This window comes from Pholcus phalangioides, unplaced genomic scaffold (genome assembly GCF_987345545.1).
Source record: "Pholcus phalangioides strain wild (caught in Gottingen) unplaced genomic scaffold, Ppha-v1.0 ptg000009l_1, whole genome shotgun sequence".
NCBI classification, from domain to species: domain Eukaryota; kingdom Metazoa; phylum Arthropoda; class Arachnida; order Araneae; family Pholcidae; genus Pholcus; species Pholcus phalangioides.
In genome coordinates, this window is record NW_028301602.1 from 53,174,840 (window position 1) to 53,197,638 (window position 22,799).

Below are 22,799 nucleotides of genomic sequence, written 5' to 3' on the forward strand. Positions count from 1 at the left end.
GGAGCAAATGACAACAATGAAACACTGGGGCTACCAGGCGCGGATCCAGGGTGATGTGTTGGGGGGGGGGCGATTTTTCACAATGAAGATGTCGATCGGTGAGACCCAACTTAGTGTCCGCAGGTGCCAAATGTACTTAAAATAAAAAAACTAATAAAAAATTAATTAAGAATTAAAATTATTTAAAACTTTCAATTAATTTTCATTTAAAAAATTAAAATTAACATTAAAATTAATTACGATTACATTTTAATTGAAAATAAAAATTAATTAAAAATTGAAGGCAGTTAAAAATTAAATCTAAATTAAAATTTATATTTATAAAAATTATATTTTTTCAATATGAAGCATACTTATTTAAAAACTTATTTAAAGTTTGAGGTGCAGACTGAATAATGTGTGTTATATTTATAAACATTGTAAGGAACTCTGATGCACATTACCAGTTAAAAATGTTTTTTTATTAACAGTATCATAAGCAATTGTACAAATAAATAAACACTTTGCAGATGAAAAGAGAGCAGAATATGAAAAGCGTATGAAGAATTGGTATTTTAAAATGTTCCTAGAATACTATTTCTTCCTCCTTCGCTTGATAAAAATTAAAAATTAAGGCTCACAGTTAACCGGACAAAACAATGCGCACAAATAAAAATTCATCCGAATGTATTCGATAAATGCTTTTTTTCCAGCTTTTCAAGTCAAAGTAGAGAGATACTTTCCGATTAAATTTAATTTTTTTGATCCCTGTGAAAGTATTAAACGTTTCTCTTTGTGACGTTATGATAAAAATTAGGCAAATTAATATGAATAAAATAAGGATCTCGGTCAACCAGAGGAAATGAATTCTAAGCTAACTCGGATACAAGAAACCTCGTTTAAGAGAGACGATCCTTGAACATTTGAAGGAAAAAAAAATTATCTAAAGCCCTGATCATGGCCTCCACATCCTAGAGCGGGCCCCTAGGCTAAAGCCTCTAGTGGGCCCCCAGACCAGACTTTTCACGGGCCCCTTTATAGTTAATTTATAGCTTAAAAAAACAAAAAAAATGATGAGAATCGTCCCCGGCCCTGTCAGCTCCACCCTTGGGAGTATGAACTTTACGCACAACAACAAAGTAGTTATCAAATAAATAGGTAGGCTACTACGCGCACACCGACAGCCCCCTTACCCGTAACGAGTCGCACTGAGCTTGCGAAAAATTCTTGTGACCGCTCAAACTTTAAATGACTTCATGGCTTCAGATAAAAAGCTGAACCTATGCGGCGCAGCTTTTGTCCTCTCATATGTAGGGTCCGTGATAAGGCAGTTTCGGTTTCAGTACAGCACAGGGTAGATGTTTTCCCTGTTCAGATTTTGAATGCCGGTGATGGGATCGGCCAAATGAGCTTTGTTTACATCAGTGATTCCAGGTGAGCCCTCTGTGGTCTGTCTCGTTCGATAGAGAATTCTATCTATTTGCCGGCAGATCCATGTGCAGTGCCGTCTTAACGCATGGGTCCACCCGGGCACGGCCCGGGGGCCTCAAGAGTAGAGGGGCCTCACAAAAACGACAAGCAGTTGAATGTTTCGAAAAGTTACCAGCTAGGGCCTCAGAAAAACCACTTGGCCCGGGGGCCCATGATGCTCTTAAGACCGCCCTGTCCATGTGGGGCCCTCAACTGGCTCTGCTTGTCTCGTACTAATTCATATCAGCTCAGTACTTCCCACTCGGCACTAGACCCGACCAAAGGGACTTTGTTTCCATCCATGGGGTCCCTAAGGTGGTCCCTCTTGTTTCGCTCAATACCTTGTTTAGTATTTACTCATGATCTGCTTGGCGTATGCACTGAAAAGGTTCGGAACCGCTGCTGGAAACTCAAGCATCCAAAGCCGAGCTACACTCACTCCAGCAACTTTTCGTGTTCACGTATACGCTTCGAGGACTTGGCGATTGATGTAAAGAACATTAAGCAGTCTTCTTTCAGTTACTCACGTTCTAGACAGTTAATTTTTCTTTCTGTGAACAATTTTATAGCACACCAAACTTGTATCCTTTCTTAAAATGAAAATAAGTACTACACACAATAAAACACCCATTTATGACATGTCTGTATTTACAAATAATACCTTTAACTTCCTCATTTATCACTTATAATTTTCAAACGAGACGATAAAATTTAAAAAATCACAAATTTCCAGCTTTGTATACCCAATTTATGAAAATATTTTGCGTCTGAAACCCATTTTTGTCTTCAAATAAAGTTTCCCATCCTACTACGTATAGAGTCAGACTTTCAATAATCCCTCCAGCAATCCGGTGTTTTTAGGCCGGTTTTCTCTGAGCATAGAAGAGGAAAACAGTGCGCACATGTTTATGAGCAGAAGTTTGTTATTTAAATGGACTTTTTCAATCAATCTGCAGTAATTCGGTGATTTCGTTAACCCAGTACACCCTGGTGTGGTGGTCGAGTGGTTATAGTGCCGGACTCGTGATGCGAGGATCCGGGTTCGAACCCCACAGTGGTGGTCGGCTGAAGTTGGTTTTCTGTGGTTCCCAACTTCAAGGCGCAAATGCGAGCCGATCTCCCCGTTAAAAAGTCTCGCCACAGAGAGCAACAGTCCTACAACGGTAAATCATTCAACCATAACACTTCACTCATAGTTAGTAAAACTGGGGGCAGATGACAGCACTACACATAACAAGCATTACACAGAAACAAACTTTACGTCAGGTTGCACTACACGTACACGCACATTCCCGCATGTACCGATTCGTTGGGGGGGGTTCCGCGGGGGGGGGGTGCATGTGTGGTGTAGCAGTAGTAGGTAGGGGCTCGGGGATCCATGATGTCTTAAGTCAGCCACCTCGTTGGGCAATTTGCCTGTTGTGGCGTTGTATTTGTATTTGGTGTGATATGTGCCAGATTAGCGAGAGTCTACTGTACTAATAATTCATATCTCTATTAGTTCTAGAAAAATTGAATTCCATCAGCCTTTTTTTTTTTGCTGGTAATTTTTCAATTTTTCCCCTCAATTTTTTTTTTGCAACACTGATTTTAACCATCCTCATGCTCCGTTACTGAAGACAATGTCCTATTTACAGAACTAAATGGGCTATAGCCCAGGGCGGCAAGTTCAGAAGGTCGGCAAATTTGAGGATTGAGTGGCCAAGAAAATTAGCAAAATGGGAGAAGGGCGGTGAAATTTTTATAACCGTCAAATAAACCCACCTTTTCCCAGACAGCAAGTGACCGTGTCAGTGAGTGACCTACAGAGTTTGCAAGCACGTGAATGAGCAAAAGCGTGACTTAGAGAGGGAGTAATGAATGATCAAATGAGTGACATAAAGAGTGAGGGACCAGTTCAGTGAGTGGCCTAGAGTCAGCCGTCAGAAGCGTATACTGGGCCCTCGGAAAAAGTAATTTTTCTGAGCCCCCTACCTGGCGAGACACGTTTACTTTTAAAATTTTAAACCAGAGGTCCCTCTGCAATTGAGGCCCCCGCCCGCGGGGAATGCGTTACGACGGTATTGTCTAGAGCGCGTGTAAGTAACGAAACAATTACCAAAACCAGCGTCAAACAGGTGTGTGACCAAACAGGGTGCAAACATGTAAATGACTAAAAGGTCCGTCCCACGAGAGTTTGCTAGGGGACGCTGGGTAAGATAATTAAAGTTAATAAAGGTCTTTGTCGGACATAAACCGCAAAAATAACAGCCGGCGTGAAGTAAACTGTGCTTGTTCGGTCATTCACAAAGGAAGACGCTCGTTCCTCTGCCTTTGTATTGAAAGCCTTAAAAATTATTGCTTCCCCGAGGCCAGAGACGACCGCGGATCCTGACAAAGACTTTTATTATCTTTAACTTTAATTATCTTATCCAGCGTCACCTAGCAAACTCTCGTGGGACGGACCTTTAAAAGAGTGACTTTAATACAGGTGTACTTGCACGAGTGGGGGGAGGGCTATAACATGGGATGGAAAATTCGTGGATAGAGTAGTCGAGAAAATTAGACTAGAGTGGAAGGGCGGTGAAATTTGAATAGCCTTCAAATCGGCAAAACCGTAAATGCGCTTCTGACTGAACATCAAAATTACTCTCAATCTCCTAACCTGAATCTCTGGTTCGGTTTCAAATAAACAACTCATAAAGGATGAAAACTTTAATTTGGAACCACCTTAGCAGGAGTTTCAGAGAATTACTAATCAGGAAATATAAAATCTTGGAAACACAAATACACGAAATACTAAATGGTAAATCTTGCTTATTCGAATAGGACGTCAAGATAAAATATGAAAATGTTTTTAAATATGAAAATATAGCATTGAAAAGTTATTGAAACAAGTATAGACTGTTTTCGATAACAAGAAATAATTGACGCATATTTCAATAAAATATGTGGGTACTAATTTGTCTGCATAATTAAGAAAAATTTAAGAGTAAAAAAACTTCCTAATGAAATTCTAATATTGCGCGATTTAAAATAATAAATTTCTTATTCAATTTTGTGCAGACTATATGGTTGTCAAAACCCTATTCAAAAACAGTTTTTCGCCACAGATACGTTAAATAGCAAAAGCTTACTTTCATGAAAATTGAAATGATTTTCATTATTATTTAATTATGATTATCAAGTGCACAATATTAATTTTCCGATTTTTTGTCTGGAAAGATGGTGGTTAAATTTAATTCCCGCAGAACATCCGACTCCACACAATCAATTTTATATAGTGGATTCCACTTATAACGTTCCTCAAGGCTGAAACATGGGAAGAGGAGGTAGGTTTGGTGCCCCGGGCGCTAGACCGGAGGGGGGGGGCGTGAATTTCAACATTTTACCTGCCCTTTAACATTACAAGGGACACCAAGATGCTGACCAAGCATCTGGTTGCGGCACTGCTCTTAGAACCTTTTCCCGCTTAGTGCGATTCATTTTCGTGGTTCCATCTTCAACTAATGCTCAGACCATAGAGATGCCTTAAATGGGAAATATTAATATTTCCCGTTTAAAGCGTTTTTCCGCTTAAAACGATTTTATGGCGGTTTTTGGAAAAGCATTGTACGCGCGATCCACTTATAATGTTTAATCCAGGTACTTATTTAAAATTACAAAGGCTTTAATTATTAGATGGGGCAGAGGCCTATATTTTCATAGATATTATAGAGAAGCTATGTGTGTTCAAATGCTCACCTTCTGGCGCAGGTCTTTTGAGCTACGTTTTCGAGGAGGGGGGGGGGGCTTTGCTGAGATTTTTCATACTTTTAGGCCCCACTATAGTGAATTTGTTGAGTGAAAATCAAAAAATGATAAGAATCGTCCTGAGCCCTGTTAGCCTCACCCTGTGGGAGAACCCCCCGTTAATGTCATTATCAGTGAATCCGTAAGCGAATGCAGCTTCATTCTCTGGGAAAACCCCAGATGTGCTACAAAAAGTAATAGAATTAATTTTCTTAACATCCATTCATTTTAAAATTTTTAAATTTTTGCTTACTGAAAACAGTTTTTTTCGAAGACATGGTCATTTTTTGATTCACGTCAAGCTTGCGGGTTTCAGGACTGAATTAAAAAAAAAAGAGATAACAAAGGCTAGAAAACGATGATTCATCTTATTGGATGACTTGTGCTTTATTGCGCGTTACCAAGAAAACTGAAGGGTGTAAATTTTTTTGCCTCTCTACACGAGCCCTTAGGCGCTAGGGGGGTAATCGAAAAGGCAGCGTGACAGCTGAATCGTATGGAATCCCTGTAGAACCTTGGTGGGAATACAATTGACCCTCCTCCGGCTATGACTTCTTTATTTTTTCGACCTTACCAGCAGAAGAAATCTCAAGGTGAAACTTGGGGAACAAATTTTAGGGAAAGGAACTTTGAGAAAAAAAGGAAATTAATTAAAAAAATTAAGGATTAATAAAGAAAAAAAGTGAGGTAACTGGGGTTATGTTTGCTTGAAGGCTCTTGGGAGGGGCGATCGCCCCTTCACCTATTGTTTAAAGGCTCTTGGGGGGGGCGATCGCCCCCATCGCCCCCCCCTGGATCCGCCACTGGGGGCTACCACCCATCTGGTGGCAGGGTCAGCAGTTGTGAGCTTGGCCTGAGTCTGGTCCAGCCATCCATGTATGGTCCCTTTCAGTGTACACGAGCTCCAAGGAAAGATTGAGAGATTCAGTGCCTCTGTAGTCTAGTGGTCTAGGGCGTTCACCCAGAAAGTGAAAGGACGTGGGTTCGATTCCCCACAGGGGCAGTTGAATTTTCTCTCTTTCCAAAATATATCTTCGCAACAGCCAGTTGTTAAAAACCTTCGACTGTCAGCTTTGCCTCCACCTCTACCCATAAGCATAGGGGAGGTAGACCCAAAATGACCTGCAATGCATTATTCAGCGCTATCGAGACAAATTTGAATCCATGATGCAATGAATCTAGCTTAGCCTTAAGGCTAGCCATCAGTCTTTCTCTCCACAACGATGCCACACTACCCACTGTACCACAGTTATGTACAAAATTCTTCTCATATGGTCATTGATGCCCCAAGATCTTCCTGCCACACAAATCATTCTACTCAACAGAACATTGGTTTTGGTCTCAAGTTCTTTGACATGGGCCTTCCAATCAGGGTTGACATGATATTTACCAGTTTTTACTGACTAGGGACAAATCTATGCTTTTTCCTCCTATAAAAGGAAAAAAATTGCTGTTTCTACAAATATTAAAAAAAATTTGACTTATTTTTCATTTCTCCTGAACAAAGAAATAATATTCGTACTAGCATGAATATTAAAATATATATATGCTCAATGGTGTGAAGTTATACACCTTTCCTGCCAGCAAACCTGCGCGCTGTCGCAAAGAGTCTGGTTTGATGCAAAAGAAAACCTGTTAGCTTCTACTCATATAAGGACAGGCTTAAATGGACATCTCAAATTGATGATTCTTTCTTCCTTGTGGCAGCAAGAGTCGATGCTTTCTATGGATATCGAGTTGGTTTCTTGGGCATAATTCTTCATGGTAGCGAGTCTACGTTTCCTATGGATTTAGATTTTGATTCTTTGGGCATCATCATCTAGATACAGGACTCGTTCCAGGAAACCGTGGCGTCTCCCCCCATCTGGATGCATCGGAAAAGAAGAACTCCTTGTTAAAGTGAACAACAGCATTCATAGAACAAATTGATTTGATAAATATCTGTTTTTTTCTTAGAATAATTTCACGATTCAAACACTGTGGTAGAGCACCCGCAGACACCGGCTCAGAGACAATCGCTCTCAACAACGAAGAAAACCAGGAGACAAAACTCATCTTTTCCTCACTCTTTCTGCTCATTCTTTGAGAACAGGTTTTCTTTTGCGCCAAACCAGCCTCTTGGCGACGACACACTGTTTGCTGGCAGGAAAGGCGTGTGACTTCACAATATACCTGGTTCATCACTAATCTTTAAAAAAGTAACCTTGTAAGCTCTTAGTGGTAGTAGAAAAAAGTGAAAAAGAATTGAAACACATTTTTATCATAATAAACCAAAATTTCTCTTGCGGTAGAATTTTTGACTAAAAACAGAGCTCAATTTTAAATCGTTTCACTAATGAATGATGGATATTTTTGTAAAGATAAAATCAAAATATAAGTTAAATAATTTTCCTTCAATTAGTTTGATAATGACATAACATTTATTATGGGATAGAAAACATAAGAATACATTGATTTTTTTTTTGATGCAAATCAAATAATCACAAAAAATGTAATGTGACAGTCTATCAATCTACATCCTGTAACAAAACACAAGCTTTTCAACTTTCTGCACACCAAGTCTATTTCTTAGTTTATTGTGAATGAGTGAGAAATTTGAGAAAATTTGCTCTATCGATGCAGAACTACAAGGAATAAAATGCAGTTTCACCATACCATGCACAGAACTGATTTCTTTATTATTTAAGGACTTTCACCAAACTTTGGCTTTTACATCTTTGGCCTTAAGAAAAGGTTATGGAAATGGTACCTCTTTAGCAATCAGGAGTGAAAAAGCATTTTGCATGGCACGTATGAGCCACTCCTTTGCCATCTGTTTATTCTTCACTCAATCTTTCATCATTTCTATTCTCTGAATCAGTCATCAACACTGGCATATTAAAGTCGCTCCAGGTGCAAAAGAAACTACTGGGTCCCTTAAGTAAGAAAATAATATGAATTTTGGGTTTTTTGGGGCCCTTTAGAAGTCAGGGCATCCGGTGCGTCCATCGTTAAATCCGCCTCTGGTCATCAATGCTAAAAAATGAATTGGTTGCACTCAATCATGATGAACAGAGTAAAAATTAGAAAGTAATATGTATACACCAGTGACGCTTACGAATCTTAGTTATTTCTACTTGATATTCATGAACAGAACATACAAAAGTGGTGCGCAAAAGCACGAGAAGAGAAAAAGATTCCAAAACAATTAGTTTGGTACCCCTTAACAGCATGGTTATTTTAGAGAGCAACCGAAACTACAGAATCTGTAACAGAGAATAACAAACTACATAGTAAGGAAAAAAATATTTGTTACATTTTTTTATGGATATTATTATAGTTACAAATCATAGTTATAAATTTATAGCGAAACTTCACTACAACGATACTCGATACAACAATATTTTTCTTAGTCCCCAGCGTATCGTTATATCTAGATTTAGCTGTAGTGGCCCTATAAAATATGCGGAATTCGTACTATGTGTTTTAAAAATGACACATAATAAAATCATGTGATTTGAAACTATTTTTATTGGTAAGCTAGCATTCATGAACTGAACCACTAAAACAAATACTGTATAACAGAGACACTGACATGAAGAAACCATAAGGGGACTGAAAGTAGTTGGTTGTCATCTACATACGGGACTCAAGCACATGCACAGAAGAAAGAGAAAGAATCTCTTTGAAAAACCTTTGGGGTACTCTGCGGTGCCCCCGACAAAGGTTGGTGACACACAGTTTGAGAACCCTCTGGACTAATAATAAGTTCTTGGATTTTACCCCTCGTAATTTGACCAGAGGGTGAGTTTGAAGTGCTGGAAAACCTCACGACACCATACTTTATATTAGAAAGTATTGTAAGCCCTCGGATAAGTGCTAATTGAAAAAACACTAGACAGTCTTTTAAGAGCAAACTCAACGTTTCTTGGACACTTTGTTTTTCTGAAATACACTCATGTCCATAAATTAAGAATAATTCAGAATCACACGGAAATCAAAATCTAAAGTAAAAATTTCACCTGTAGAATTATCACACACATCTGCAAGAATGATATGCAAATTTCAGGAAGCCACCAGATGATGCCGATAGTACGTCACAATGACGAGAGTGTAAGAGGGGGGTATATAAGGAATGGTGGCAAAGAAGTGAAATTGCTCACAAGAGTTCTGTAAGGCGCTCAGTGCCATAAGCAAATAGTTATGACACAGAGGACGCATGTGGATGATTTTTTACGTGGTAGAATTATCGGCCGCCTGGAATGTGGGCGTACTCAGATGGAAGTATCCGAGGAACTTGGAATTGCCCAAAGTGTCATCTCTAGGCTTTGGCAACGATTCCAAGATAACGGAAATGTCAGTAGACGTTACAGTATAGGTCACCCCCGAGTTACAACGCTGAATGAAGACTGGTATTTGGCAGTAACTGCCAAAAGAAGCAGACAGAGCAAAGCATCCGACCTGTCTCGTCAGCTATCTGCAGCCAAGGGTACCACAGTTTCAAGGCAAACCGTGTACAGACGTTTGGGAGATATTGGTCTATATGCTTGCAGGCCTGTCAGATGTGTTCCGCTCACAGCAACTCACTGTCGGCAGCGATTAGCCTGGAGTAGAGAACATGCAATGTGGACATCGTCACAGTGGGCTTGTGCGATGTTTTCCGACGAGTCCAGGTATAGCTTGCAGTCTGATTCACGTCAGACTTTCATATGGAGAACGCAAGGTACCCGTTACCACCAAGACAGCATCATTGAACGACACCGTTACGGTGGTGCAGCATTGCTCGTTTGGGGTGGAATTATACTGGGTTCCAGAACAGATCTGCCGGAACCATGAAAGCCCAAATTTATCGGGACATCATTCTGGAACAACATGTACGTTTGTTTAGGGATGCCATGGGCGCAGAATTTGTGTTTATGGATGACAACGCACGTCCTCACCGAGCAAACATCGTAAACGAATGCCTTGAATCTGAGGATATAACCCGTATGGAATAGCCAGCATTCTCACCTGACTTGAATCCGATAGAACTTGCTTGGCCGACGAGTTGCAGCCCAATAACCACCTCCTACATGTATACCGGAACTTCGGAGAGCATTGCTAGCTGAGTGGAATGATCTTCCCGAAGATCAGATCGATAATTTGATACTCAGCATGCCTAGGCGTTGTACGGACTGTATTTCATCGCATGGGAGACATACAATGTATTAACCATCATACCAACCATGCAATGGTAAGTTTTTGTAAAGGGGATATTTTTTACAATTGCTCCAGGGAGCAAAAATCGTAGTTTTTATGAATGGTATCATACATACACCATCGTTTTTGTTCATTATCTTTTGTTTAATGAATGGGCTTTATGAATAAGTAACGTTTGTTTTGTTTCTGAACCTTTATTTGCCGGAGCTGGCATTATCTTTAATTTATGGACATGAGTGTACTATATGTATGTATCTTCAGTTACTTTTAAACTTTCCTCATAATACATGGACAATTCCAGGCCTGGTCCAGGTGCCTAAAGTGCAAAAGTGACTTCATGAAGATGGAGCAATTGTAAAAAATATCTCCTTTACAAAAACTTACTATTACATGGTTGGTATGATGGTTAATACATTGTATGTCTCCCATGCGATGAAATACAGTCCGTACAACGCCTAGGCATGCTGAGTATCAAATTATCGATCTGATCTTGGGGAAGATCACTCCACTCAGCAAGCAATGCTCTCCGAAGTTCCGGTGCACATGTGGGAGGTGGTTGACGGGCTGCAACTCATCGGCCAAGCATGTCCCACATATGCTCTATCGGATTCAAGTCAGGTGAGAATGCTGGCCATTCCATACGGGTTTTATCCTCAGATTCAAGGCATTCGTTTACGATGTTTGCTCGGTGAGGACACGCGTTGTCATCCATAAACACAAATTCTGCGCCCATGGCACCCCTAAACAAACGTACATGTTGTTCCAGAATGATGTCCGGATAAAGGCCAACCTGTACTGTAACGTCTACTGACATTTCCGTTATCTTGGAATCGTTGCCAAAGCCTAGAGATGACACTTTGGGCAATTCCAAGTTCCTCAGATACTTCCATCTGAGTACGTCCACATTCCAGGCGGTTGATAATTCTACCACGTGAAAAATCATCCACATGCGTCCTCTGTGTCATAACTATTCGCTTATGGCACTGAACACCTTACAGAACTCTTGTGAACAATTTTACTTCTTTGCCACCATTCCTTATATACCCCCCCCCCCTTACACTTTCGTCATTGTGATGTACTATCGGTATCATCTGGTGGTTTCCTGAAATTTACATATCATTCCTGCAGATGTGTGATATTTCTACAGGTGAAATTTTTACTTTAGATATCGATTTCCGTGTGATTATGAATTAACCTTAATTTATGGACATGAGTGTATTTTGGAAATATTCAACAGATTCTCAAAGTGTGTGCGCTCGTGGCCCATCGTCACACTTTTTTGAGGAAGTCTCAATGTGTTGGTGTATTGATGCGTACTCATTCAGTTTTTTGTAGTGGGTTTTTTTTACATTAGGCCAGGGGGTTTTCAAACTGTGCATCACGACACCCTGGTGAGCCTCCAATCTCCGTCAAGGGCACCACTGAGCAGTGATCCTGACAAAGGGTTTTCAAAAATATTTTTTGTTAAACAGCTCTAGGGAGCTTGCGGATAAGCATTTAATAAGGAAAGGGGCACTTCGGGTGGAAAAGTTCAAGAACTCCCTGCATTAGGCTATTCTGGGAAGTCGGGGTATGGGTGCCAAAAGTTTAATTAACACTGGATTAATTTGAGGGGAGATATACAATGTCATGAGTTAACAAACACACCAGCCCTAACTTTTCCAGGGAATAATTTCTCAGATTCGGCACACTGTTATATACGAATAATGATGAAACAGTGATTCATAGAAAAAAGAAACTACACCATGAAGAAAAGAAAAAAGAATGTTTCTGAAAAAGTCACATTTCAACATAAAGTTATGCATTATCACCATATAATTATACTACAATATATTATCGTACAAATATGGAAGACTATAATTTCCTCTCCCATTCTCTACACATCAGAGCGCTATTGACCCAAGATTATAGGTGTTTTATTTACCCACCTTTAAGAAAAACTCTTCCAGAACCCCCTTTTGTGCCCCAAAATCTTCGGTTTTTAGGGCTCAAAAGCTCATGGCTGTTTTCCACCTTTTCCTAGTCTTTGGCACTGCCCTATATACAAACTAGTAGCTCTTGCCAAGGCACCTGCAGACAACATGGCATATCTAGGCACTATGAATCTAGTTAAGTCCGCCATACATAGAGTGGTATTTCTAGAAGCTCAAACTCTACCTAAAGCACCCAAAGAAAAGGCGATACTTCTTGGAGCTTGAATTCTAGCCATTACTTAATAGGTTCAGTGGTCTGTCCACAATATGTTCCCATGCCTAATTTCTTCAAAAGGTGCCTTAGTCAATGCTCTTGGTAGCCCTTCAGAACAGAATGAGCATTTCGTGAACGCCATATCCTCATATCTATGAAAGGTATTTCTAGGAGCTCTACAGAGAACGACCAATAGCAAGAGAAAAAAGTTACAGCTAGAAGCAGGCAAGATTCTGCCCTTTAATGAAGGTGGGAACAGAGGCTGATCTGAACATGCTTCCAGATGAAGAGCTTGAAAGCAATTGTCAAAAATGGTAATGAAAAGCCTCCACTTTCTTTTTTCCTTCTTCTCTCAAGGATTAGTACAAACCCATCCACTGTGAAACTGCAAGAGGTGCAAATATAAATGTAGAAAATCAAAAAGTCAATATTTTTCAAGTTTTTCAAAGATCAAAAGTCATTTAGAAAAATAGGTGCCAATGTAGGTAAAATTTCGATTGGGGGAGCAACTGCTCCCTCTGCTTTCCCCCCCCCCCCCGGCTATGCCACTGTCCCTTATTATAATTGTAGAGTCAACTCTCTGGAGGAAATTTTTTTATTTTGTTCAAGCATATTTAAAGTTGTTGCTTTTTACTAACGCTTGCAAACTAAACGCTTGCTCTCCTGTGAAAGATGCTCATTTATATATATTCTATTAGATGCAAAGTTGGAGTTTATTGTATCAGCTGTCAATTCTTCAGACTTCACCTTTTGTATAAACAGTTTTTCTGTGTTTTCTTGTATCCCCTATTTCTTGCTTTATTGCATTCACTATTTCTATGACATTCTCTGGACCTTCATTTATTTCAATTTTGTTTTTTCCTGCTCTTGTTTTCTATGTCATTTATTCTAATTTTGATCTCCACTTTTTTTTCTCACTGGCTTAGATTTTCTAATTTAATTTCCTTATTTTCTTTATAAATACATTCAATTTATGATTTTATTTCACTTATCTTTTTCCCGGGATCTTCAATAAACCATGAATTAAAAGTTATCACTTTTGTTCTGTAAATTGTTTCTGTTCAGCTCCTCTTGTTTTGTTGTCAGTTTCCTGATTGCCACAACAAAATCATTTTTTACCTCCTGTCGTAGCTTCTCAATGATTTTTCCCCAGTTTATCAAGTTTCTTGTCAAAGCCTGCTTTCATTTTTTCTATTTCCTCTCAATTTCACACTTGAGGCACAAATAAACATCTTTTTTTATTTTAGCCATTCTTCTAAAAGCACTGACACTTGTGGCTACACAAAAAGCGTGTAGCATCACAGCACATTTTTTGCAGTGAAAAACTTCAGTCCTGTCCACAATGGCACCTTCACCGTTTCCACATTTCATGTGCCCGACCCCCACCAAAATTTATTTTTTTTAATTGTTGTTTCAGTTTTTGACTCACAGATGTCACTACAATCGTTCTCTTGATGTGCAAATTTAACACATATGATTTTAATGTTTACATGATATATTTTAATAAATTCATGTAAATTTTATAATTATTGGGTACTTATTACTTATATTTTTTAGAATATAATCCCTATCAGGCAACGTTAAGATTAGTCTAATAAACAAAAAATTTGGAAAACCCTTGTATGTACGTGTTTGTAAACAAAGACGGGAATTGCCAGTATTTTGTTATAATGGCAAAACCCAGTTGCATTCATTTTTTCTACATTGTCTGGTTACTCTGCCTATGTGCAAACTTTATTCTATTTACCAGGGATGGACAAGCACGAGGTCGCCATGGCATATAAAAAATTGGTATTGGCGCAGAAAATGTTCTTTGTGTATTTAATAAATTGCAGACTCAGGACAGCCCAAAATGTTTGGAATTTAAAGCAGTATATCTGACAACAAGAAAGAGGGTCATAGTGACCCTGAAAAGGTCAAACTAAAAAAATGCACTGATGTAGATGTTGCTTACTAAAATAAAAATTGTCCAACAAATTAATGATAGAAGGTCAAATTCACCAAAAACAAAAAACAATGTAAATATGAATCTTATAATTTTATAAAAAAAATTCATCAAAGTAATTTTTTTTAAATTTCTGTAATGAAATTTGCTGTAATTTTACGATTGTTTTTGAGAAGTCAACACTTTTTATACTACTCTGATGCAGAAAAACACATTGATGCATTATATGGGGACTTTTTATGCCATTTCCGGGGGGTGGGGGGGGGGGGGTGGAAAGATGAGAAAATATTTTTATGAAAAGGGGGGAGGTGATAGGGTGAATAAGTTTGAGAAACACTGTCCTAGGATGGTGATTGCATAAGTGCTAGTCAAGTCACGTGAGTGCTCAAGATCCAGGTTGAGACTGCGGTATGCTGGCACCCTCAGTTCATATTTCACTCATCAGATGGCGCCGACATACCATAGTGTACCTTCACCATCAGACAGTTAAAGATATCTCTTAACAAAAGGTGTTGACAGTGTAAGGTTCAAGAGAAAAGAGGTTGGAAAAAGGCAGAGGAGAAACAGGAGTCGCGAGAGAGAGAAATGAGAACGAGTTGAGACATTCGAAAAAAGAAGGGGTGTAAAAGTTTGTACCGAAGAGACAGGACGGTTTCGTTGGAGGTGCTGGATAATAAATTAAATAAAGTGTTGTTTTCTTCTTTTGGGAGTCTAGAATCCAGTTATTTCGTCCTGAAATCGTAGTGGAGGTACAGCCGAGGACCTACGACCGAGAAGAAGTCGGGGGAAAGTTTACTGCCGCAGTTGGCAGGATTAGGTCGTGGCTTCAACGACTCACGATTGTGAGCTGAATTCGAAGAAGAGTGTCCTAGCGATGGTGGAACCACCCCGATTCATATAGAAGGATAGTGGCAGCGTCGAGCACCCACGCTGTTTTTTTCCGTGAAGTCAACCCAACAACCGGTGCTGAGAGGGGCAATCCTGTCCAGGGAAAAAGGAGCAAGTGTTGTACGGCGGTATCGAGACGATAAATAAAGATGGCGTATTTGGCAAAAGAGGAACAAGGAGGATCTGGAGACCATGGCCGCCAACTTGGGGGTAGAAGTCCGACCGGAGTTCAACTTAATGCAACTAGTGAGTACCATACAGGAAAGTGAACTGTACAACGAAGCGACGTGCAGAGAGATGCTGAAAACGATCATAGACAATAGGAAAGAGAGAGAAGAGATGGAGGGGAGGCGTAGAGAGAAAGAGATGGAGGAGAGGCGTAGAGAGAAAGAGATGGAGGAGAGGCGTAGAGAGAAAGAGATGGAGGAGAGGCGTAGAGAGAAAGAGATGGAGGAGAGGCGTAGAGAGAAAGAGATGGAGATAGAGATGGAGATGCGTAGAGAAAAGGAGATGGAACATGAACTCGAAAGACTGAGGATCGATACAGGAGCCAGAAGAGAGCAGAATAATCAAGCTGGGCGCGGCAGAACCCCCAGCCGGGATTTCCAGAACATGATGCAAAAGTTCAGGATGGAAGAAGACATAAGTCTGCAAGCTCGTCGCGCGGCCCTGACACGGGAAGATTGGTTAGCTGAGCTCTTGGGACTTCTTCCCTACGAGATGAACCAGTTAATTGCCCGCAAACCAGAAGAGCAAGTACAGGACTATAACCAAGTTAAAGAATTATTATTGCGGAGATTCAAACTCACCCCAGAGAAGTTCAGACAGATGTTTTCTTCGCACCACAAGAATCAAGAGGGCACTTGGAGAGACTTCTACCACGAACTGTGTACCTATTTTGATGGATGGACGGCGGCTTTGGGGGTCACGACGTTTGAGCGACTAAGAGATTTAATCATCATCGATCAAATGAAAAAATGCGTCCCAGAAGAATTTAAAGAACACTATCAGGACGAATGGAGTGATATGGTGTCTCCAAGCAAGCTTTCGGAGATACTAGATAGGTTCGATGATGTGAAGAGGACTCTGAGGACACCCTCCCCTAGTGACAGAACGAGAACCCCATAACCTGTTCGTCAAAATCCAAGATGGAAAGCCAGCGGAAACCAGAAGCTTCAGGGCGAGTCCTGCCCACCTAAGGTGACGATGGGTTCGAATTCCAGAGAGAGAGCTGCAGTCACTTGTTATGCGTGTGGAGCAGAAGGCCATATAGCAAGGTTTTGTCCTGCAAGAGACCAGCAGGAGCCATTGAGGCAGGCCCAGGTGAACTCTGTCCAGACAGAAGAGGGGGACACGATTGAAGAAACCACAGTCCTAACAGCACATATCACAGTGCCTGCAGCTGGTGTTGGTGCGGACATTGGCACACCGCAGACCGTGAGTTTGAAATGTGGTCAGAAGACAATAAGAGGCATAGTCGATTCCGTGACCCAGATCTCAGTCGTTAGATCTGATTTGGTTGAGATCGACGACAGTGAAGACGAGGGGAGAATAAGGATCAAGTCCGCATTTTGTGAAAGTGAGATAGCCCCTCTGAAAATATGTATGATAAAGATCAGCGATGGCAAACACGGGTACGTGCCAATTACTTGCGCAGTGTCGAGTCGCTTGATAAATGAAATGTTAATATGTCCGATGGCATACGATGCACTCTTGGGAAATGTACTAGTTCTAAGTCTGATCAATGAGTTAAGCCGTAAGGACAGCATGTGTACTTTATCTGCCGATAGCAAACAGAAAGCCAGCAACGGCAATAACAACAATTTTTGCATACCTAACGGAGAACTTGAAGAGAGGATCATATCCCAAGTCGAGAACTACTTCACCGACTTCAACATAATGAAGAACAACTTCCTGCTGAAACAAATCCGGAGAAACAAGGAGGGCTACATCAGCCTGAGGTTGGTCTCACCTTTCAGGAAGGTCAAGATCCTGACCAAGGACTGGAGGTCGCACGTTACTGTCTCAGGAACTCGAACAAATTCTAAGTCAACAGAGAAGGCACTAAAGTGCGCCGGATTGTGCCCGTACCGGCTTGCGAGACCAGATGCGCTGAAATGATCCCGGTCTGCAACATGCCGTCTGAGGAAATGACACCCGAGTCAGTGTCGCAGTTTATATCAGAACTCCGAGAAGTCGTCGACGTGGCAGTCGTCAATCAAGGATCCAAGCTACCAGATGTATGTACGAGGCGCTGTCCCTACGTCAACGGGAACATGGTGAAGAAGACGCTCGCCCTCGTCAAGTGCAAGACCAATTGGGATGCGTCCGCATCCGAAGGCAAGGCCTCGCAGCTCAAGGAGATGAGCTCGAAACAATACGACGATGGTCATGCTGTCAACAGGAGGAGATCAGCACCTAACCGGTTCCTGGCTAGGCAGGAAACGTCCAAGCAATCGGACTGGCGATTGTTTTTGTGTCCATTTGCCAAAGGAATCAACAGAGCTACGAACCGGCAGTCGAAGACCGGGAAAACCAGAAGCCAACCGGCTAAATCTTCAATCGCCAACAACGGCATACCCAGGAATCAGGGCAGGGAAAGGTCATCCTTCTCTTATGCCGGTGGTGACCACCACCCCATGAACTCTTGGATGAACAACCGTTATTTGCCATTCAAGGGTGGTATGGCCGCCGCCAAAGTAGCTGCTGCTGCACGGTACAACACTCGCCTACCGGATAGCGTCATGCGTTGGCCTGGCGGACTCAGAAGGGGGATATGCAAGGTAATACCGACGCCCTGTCACGGTAGCTGTGATAAACCGAGTTATGCTCTTGAAGCATCATCATCATTTAAAAATGATGGATGTGCTTTTTGATGATTGGAAGTGTAAGGTTCAGGAGAAAAGAGGTTGGAAAAAAGCAGAGGAAAAACAGGAGTTGAGAGAGAGAGAAACGAGAACGAGTTGAGACATTCGAAAAAGAGAAGGGGTGTAAAAGTTTGTACCAAAGAGACAGGACAGTTTTGTTGGAGGTGTTGGATAATAAATTAAATAAAGTGTTGTTTTCTTCTTTTGGGAGTCTAGAATCCAGTTATTTCGTCCTGAAATCGTAGTGGAGGTACAGCCGAGGACCTACGACCGAGAAGAAGTCGGGGGAAAGTTTACTGACAGATACACCAGATGGCCAGAAGCCTACCCTATTCAAGATATATCTGCTGACACAGTTGCTCAAACATTTGTCTCAGGATGGGTTTCAAGATTCGGCATCCCGTCTAACATCACCACAGACCAGGGCAGATAGTTTGAGTCCAACCTCTTCAGGGCACTTACAGCTATCCTTGGTGCCCGGTGCATTAGAATAACTCGATACCATCTGGCGTCCAACAGCTTAGTGGAACGGTTTCACCATTCACTAAAACAGTAGGATCCCAGCTGCTTCGTTGAACAACTGCGCAACATTATGGCTAAGTTGCAGCTAGTACCAACTTCAACTCGCTCTACAGGTTCTACTACATGTTAAGCAGTCACGAGCTGCTTGGAATTTATTCTTTATTCAGCACTACGGAATAAAATCTCAGCGATGCATTGACTTGAATATTTATTTTAGAAATACAACATGATAAAATTCTGAAATTAATGACACGCAATTTGCGTGCGGGTAAAATAAAAATTAGAACAGGGAAAAGGCATAGTGGAAGAACGAGAGTGAGTATTACACAGCTATATATATATAGTCTTGGTGGCTGACATCATACGTCACTCAAAGTATTGCCACAATATTCCCCCACGTTAAGTAGGTGGAACCACAAATCAGACTCTTCCACTTTGGGTGAGCGTGTCTTTGGTAGGCACTGTTAATTTCAGCTCAGTTGGCACTGGACGTAGTACCAGGGCCGTCTTAAAAACACCATGGGCCTCCGGGCCAAGTGGTTTTTCTGAGGACCTACCAGGTAAATTACAGAAAATTTCAACCAAATCTCATTTCTGTGAGGCCCCCGGGCCGTGCCCAGGTAGGCCCATGCGTTAAGACGGCATTGCGTAGCTCACCAGCAGGTTTTGATTCTATTGTAAAAAAAAGGCAGGTTTGACACGGTAAGGGTCTTCGTATTGTGTCTGTAGTGGTCGTCATACTGAATCGGTATGCAAAAATATGTGTGTGCACCGATTCATGTCTTTATGAATGAAGGTGGCTCGCTGGAACAGCTCGAAGATTGTTCATCTTCTCTCAAAAACGAGGAACGATGACACTTGCTGTTCAGAGCAAAAAAACTCCACTGGCAAGCGAGAGTGGTTCCGTAAATGGGTTCTGCCACGGAACTGCCGATATCCTCTCGTAGACTTAAGCGTAATCCTAAAAGAACCAATGTAATTGTCTCGACCTTTTGGTAGCATGGCAACAAATAGATATGACTTGAGGTTTCGATGAAACTGCTCTACCATTCCATTTGCAGCAGGATGGTAAGCAGTTGTGCGCCTTTTTTCGATGCTGAGCAGTTTAGCAAGTTGGCTGATCAACCGAGATTCAAACTGGGCTCCCTGATTGGAGACGATAGCCTGTGGGCAGCAGAACCTGGATATCCAACCAGTGACGAAGGCACTTGCCACAGTTTCTGCTGTCTGGTCGGCAATTGGGAGAACCTCTGGCCATCTGTCCACGCATGTCAGGCAATAACGGCAGCCTTGTGAAGTTGGCAACAGACCGACCAAATCAATGTGACCTATCCGGAATCTTTCGTCCACCAAAGGAAAATTTCCAACTGGGGCACGCGTGTGTCGCTGGGTTTTTGACAAGAAATACATGAATGTGTCCAGGTGTCCTTTCCACACAAATTTCTGCATCCTGAGATGAACTGTAGCACATACTCCTGGGTGTGAGAGTTTATGCACCGTATCGAACGCCATTCGTCGAAATACTGCTGGAACATATGGCCTAACTACGCCAGTAGATACACCACATGCAACCGAAACATTTGTAGGTGGAAAAATCAAGTCTTTAATCTCGAGATCAGAGTCAGGACCGCCCAACACCCCCAATTCCTGATCATTGATTTGCTCTTTTGCGAGCTGTTCATAATTACTTTCATTAGGAAAATAAATACTCGAAATTTGCGAAAGGGAATCCGCTACAACATTTTCATTACCAGATATATAACGTATATCTGTTGTAAATTGCCCTAAATATTCGAGGTGTCTCTGCTGTCATGGAGAACTTTTCTCCAATCTCTGTTGGAAAGCGAACGCCAGGGATTTCTGATCCGTGAATATTGCGAAATTGCTGCCTTCTAAGAAATAACGAAAATGTCCCCGAAGCAGAATAGGCAGCAAGCAATTCACGATCATAAGCACTATATTTTGATTCCGCAGGTGCTAATTTACGGGAAAAATATGCTAGAGGTTGCACATTTTTATCCACAACCTGCTGTAAAACTGCGTCAACAGAGATAGAAGAAGCGTCAACAGTTGGTAAAATTTTTGCATCAACTACCGGGTGAACCAACAATGTAGATGTCGCTAAAGATTCCTTACACCTTTGAAAAGCGTTAAGAGTTGCATCTGTCCAATTGATTACAGTTTTATCATTTTTCTTTTTAGCTTTTACAAACTGCTATAGCGGAACTTGAATTTCTGTGGCTTTTGATATAAATCTGTGATAAAAATTTAAAACCGCCAAAAATCGACGTAATTCTTTGACAGTGTCGGGTTTTGGAAAATTAGTGATAGCTGAAACTTTTTTTGGGTAATGGTGACAAACCCGATGCTCTGACCAAATAACCAAGAAATGGTAATTCGTTAGCACCAAATTGCATTTGTCAACATTTATGACTAACCCATACTGTTTCAATCGTTGAAAAACTGTACAAAGATTTTCGTGATGAATTTTTTCGTTTTCAGATGCTACCAATATGTAATCCAAATATGGAAAGCAGTAGTAAAGTCCGCGTAAAACTTCATGTATAAACCTTTGAAATGTATTCACAGCATTACGCAACCCAAAAGGCATATATTTAAATTCCCAAAGGGTGTAACAACTGCTGTTTTTTGGGCATCTAATTCCTCAACAGGTATCTGATTATAGGGGCAAGCAAGATCTATTTTTGAAAAAATATTTTTATCAAATATATAGTGAAAAATCATGTAAATGTGGTATTGGATAAAGATCCGGTATTGTCACTGCATTTAACCGGCGATAATCACCACAAACGCGCCATGAATTATCTATTTTGGGACCAGGTGAATGGTGCTGGCCCACAGACTATTCGAGGGGACGCAAACGCCCTCTTGAAGCATATGGTCAAATTTCTGTCGAACAATTTTAAGTTTCTCTGGCGACAATCTACTTGGCTTCGCGAAAACTGGGGGACTGGTAGTTTGAATGCAATGAGTGGTATTGTGCAGTGCGGGTGATCGACACAAGTTCGAATTTACTATCTCTGGAAATTCTGAAAGTAATTTATGAACTTCACAATCATTAGAAACAAAACTTAAGCTGATCGAAGGACCAGACACAGTTCTAGCCCTGATGCTGCGTGAAGTTACTTGATCGATTAGGCGTCGATTTCTTATGTCTACTCAGATTTACTTAAAAAATCAGCTCCGAGAATAGATTTTGTGACATCTGTGATCAAGAACGTAAAGGGAAATTTTCTTTTCAACCCTAAACTGACATTTTCAAAATGTGTGCCGAAAGTTTTTATTTGTGAGTCATTTACAGCAAACAATTTCAATTTTGTGGGCTTTAAATTTTTGTAACTTCTACTACGCGGAATCACGGAAACCGCTGCGCCGGTATCAACCAGGTACCGATTTCCGGTAGTTTGGCCAAGAACAAACAGGCGAATAGCTTCAAGTCCAACATTATCCGTTGCCGCGACTGTTGGACGATTTAGTTTTCCGACTCGAAGTTACATGGCTTGCGGCATTTAATGGCTTTATTACCAAAGCGAAAATGATATCAGCAAGTTTCAAATTTTCTAGACCTACTTCTGCTTCTGGATCGCGATATCCTATCTCTCGATATCGATCGCATCATATTTCGTACTCGTTAATTCAACGTTGCAATTACTTAACGTAACAATGCGATCTCAGATTGATCATCAACGTGCATGATTGTTGCGGATACAGTCGAAACTTCGATGATTTTATTAGCCATCAGAGCCAGTTTGTCAAGCGGATCAGCTGAAATGTTCAAAATTTGCTGAACAGAAACTGGAAGTCTCTGTAGCCATAGAGCACGTATCACATCATCTTTGAAATTTAAATTAGCAAGCTCCTTCATCTCACCCAATAAATGACTGGGTTTTTTGTCACCAAGTGTAACTCTTGCAACAACATGCAAAGCCTAGCGATCTCCGATTCTGAAAATTGACCAATAATTCTAGCTT

At 41.0% G+C, this 22,799-nt stretch overlaps 1 protein-coding gene and 1 non-coding gene across 2 annotated transcripts in view; one reads left to right on the plus strand and one right to left on the minus strand.

The window, feature by feature from the left end:
* Window positions 1-22,799, minus strand: part of LOC149083293 (DNA excision repair protein ERCC-6-like) — a 435,993-nt gene that overhangs the window by 186,551 nt on the left and 226,643 nt on the right. The window lies entirely within an intron of this gene.
* TRNAS-AGA (transfer RNA serine (anticodon AGA)) lies at window positions 6,150-6,223 on the plus strand. The gene has a single exon. It is a non-coding gene; the product is annotated as a tRNA-Ser (tRNA).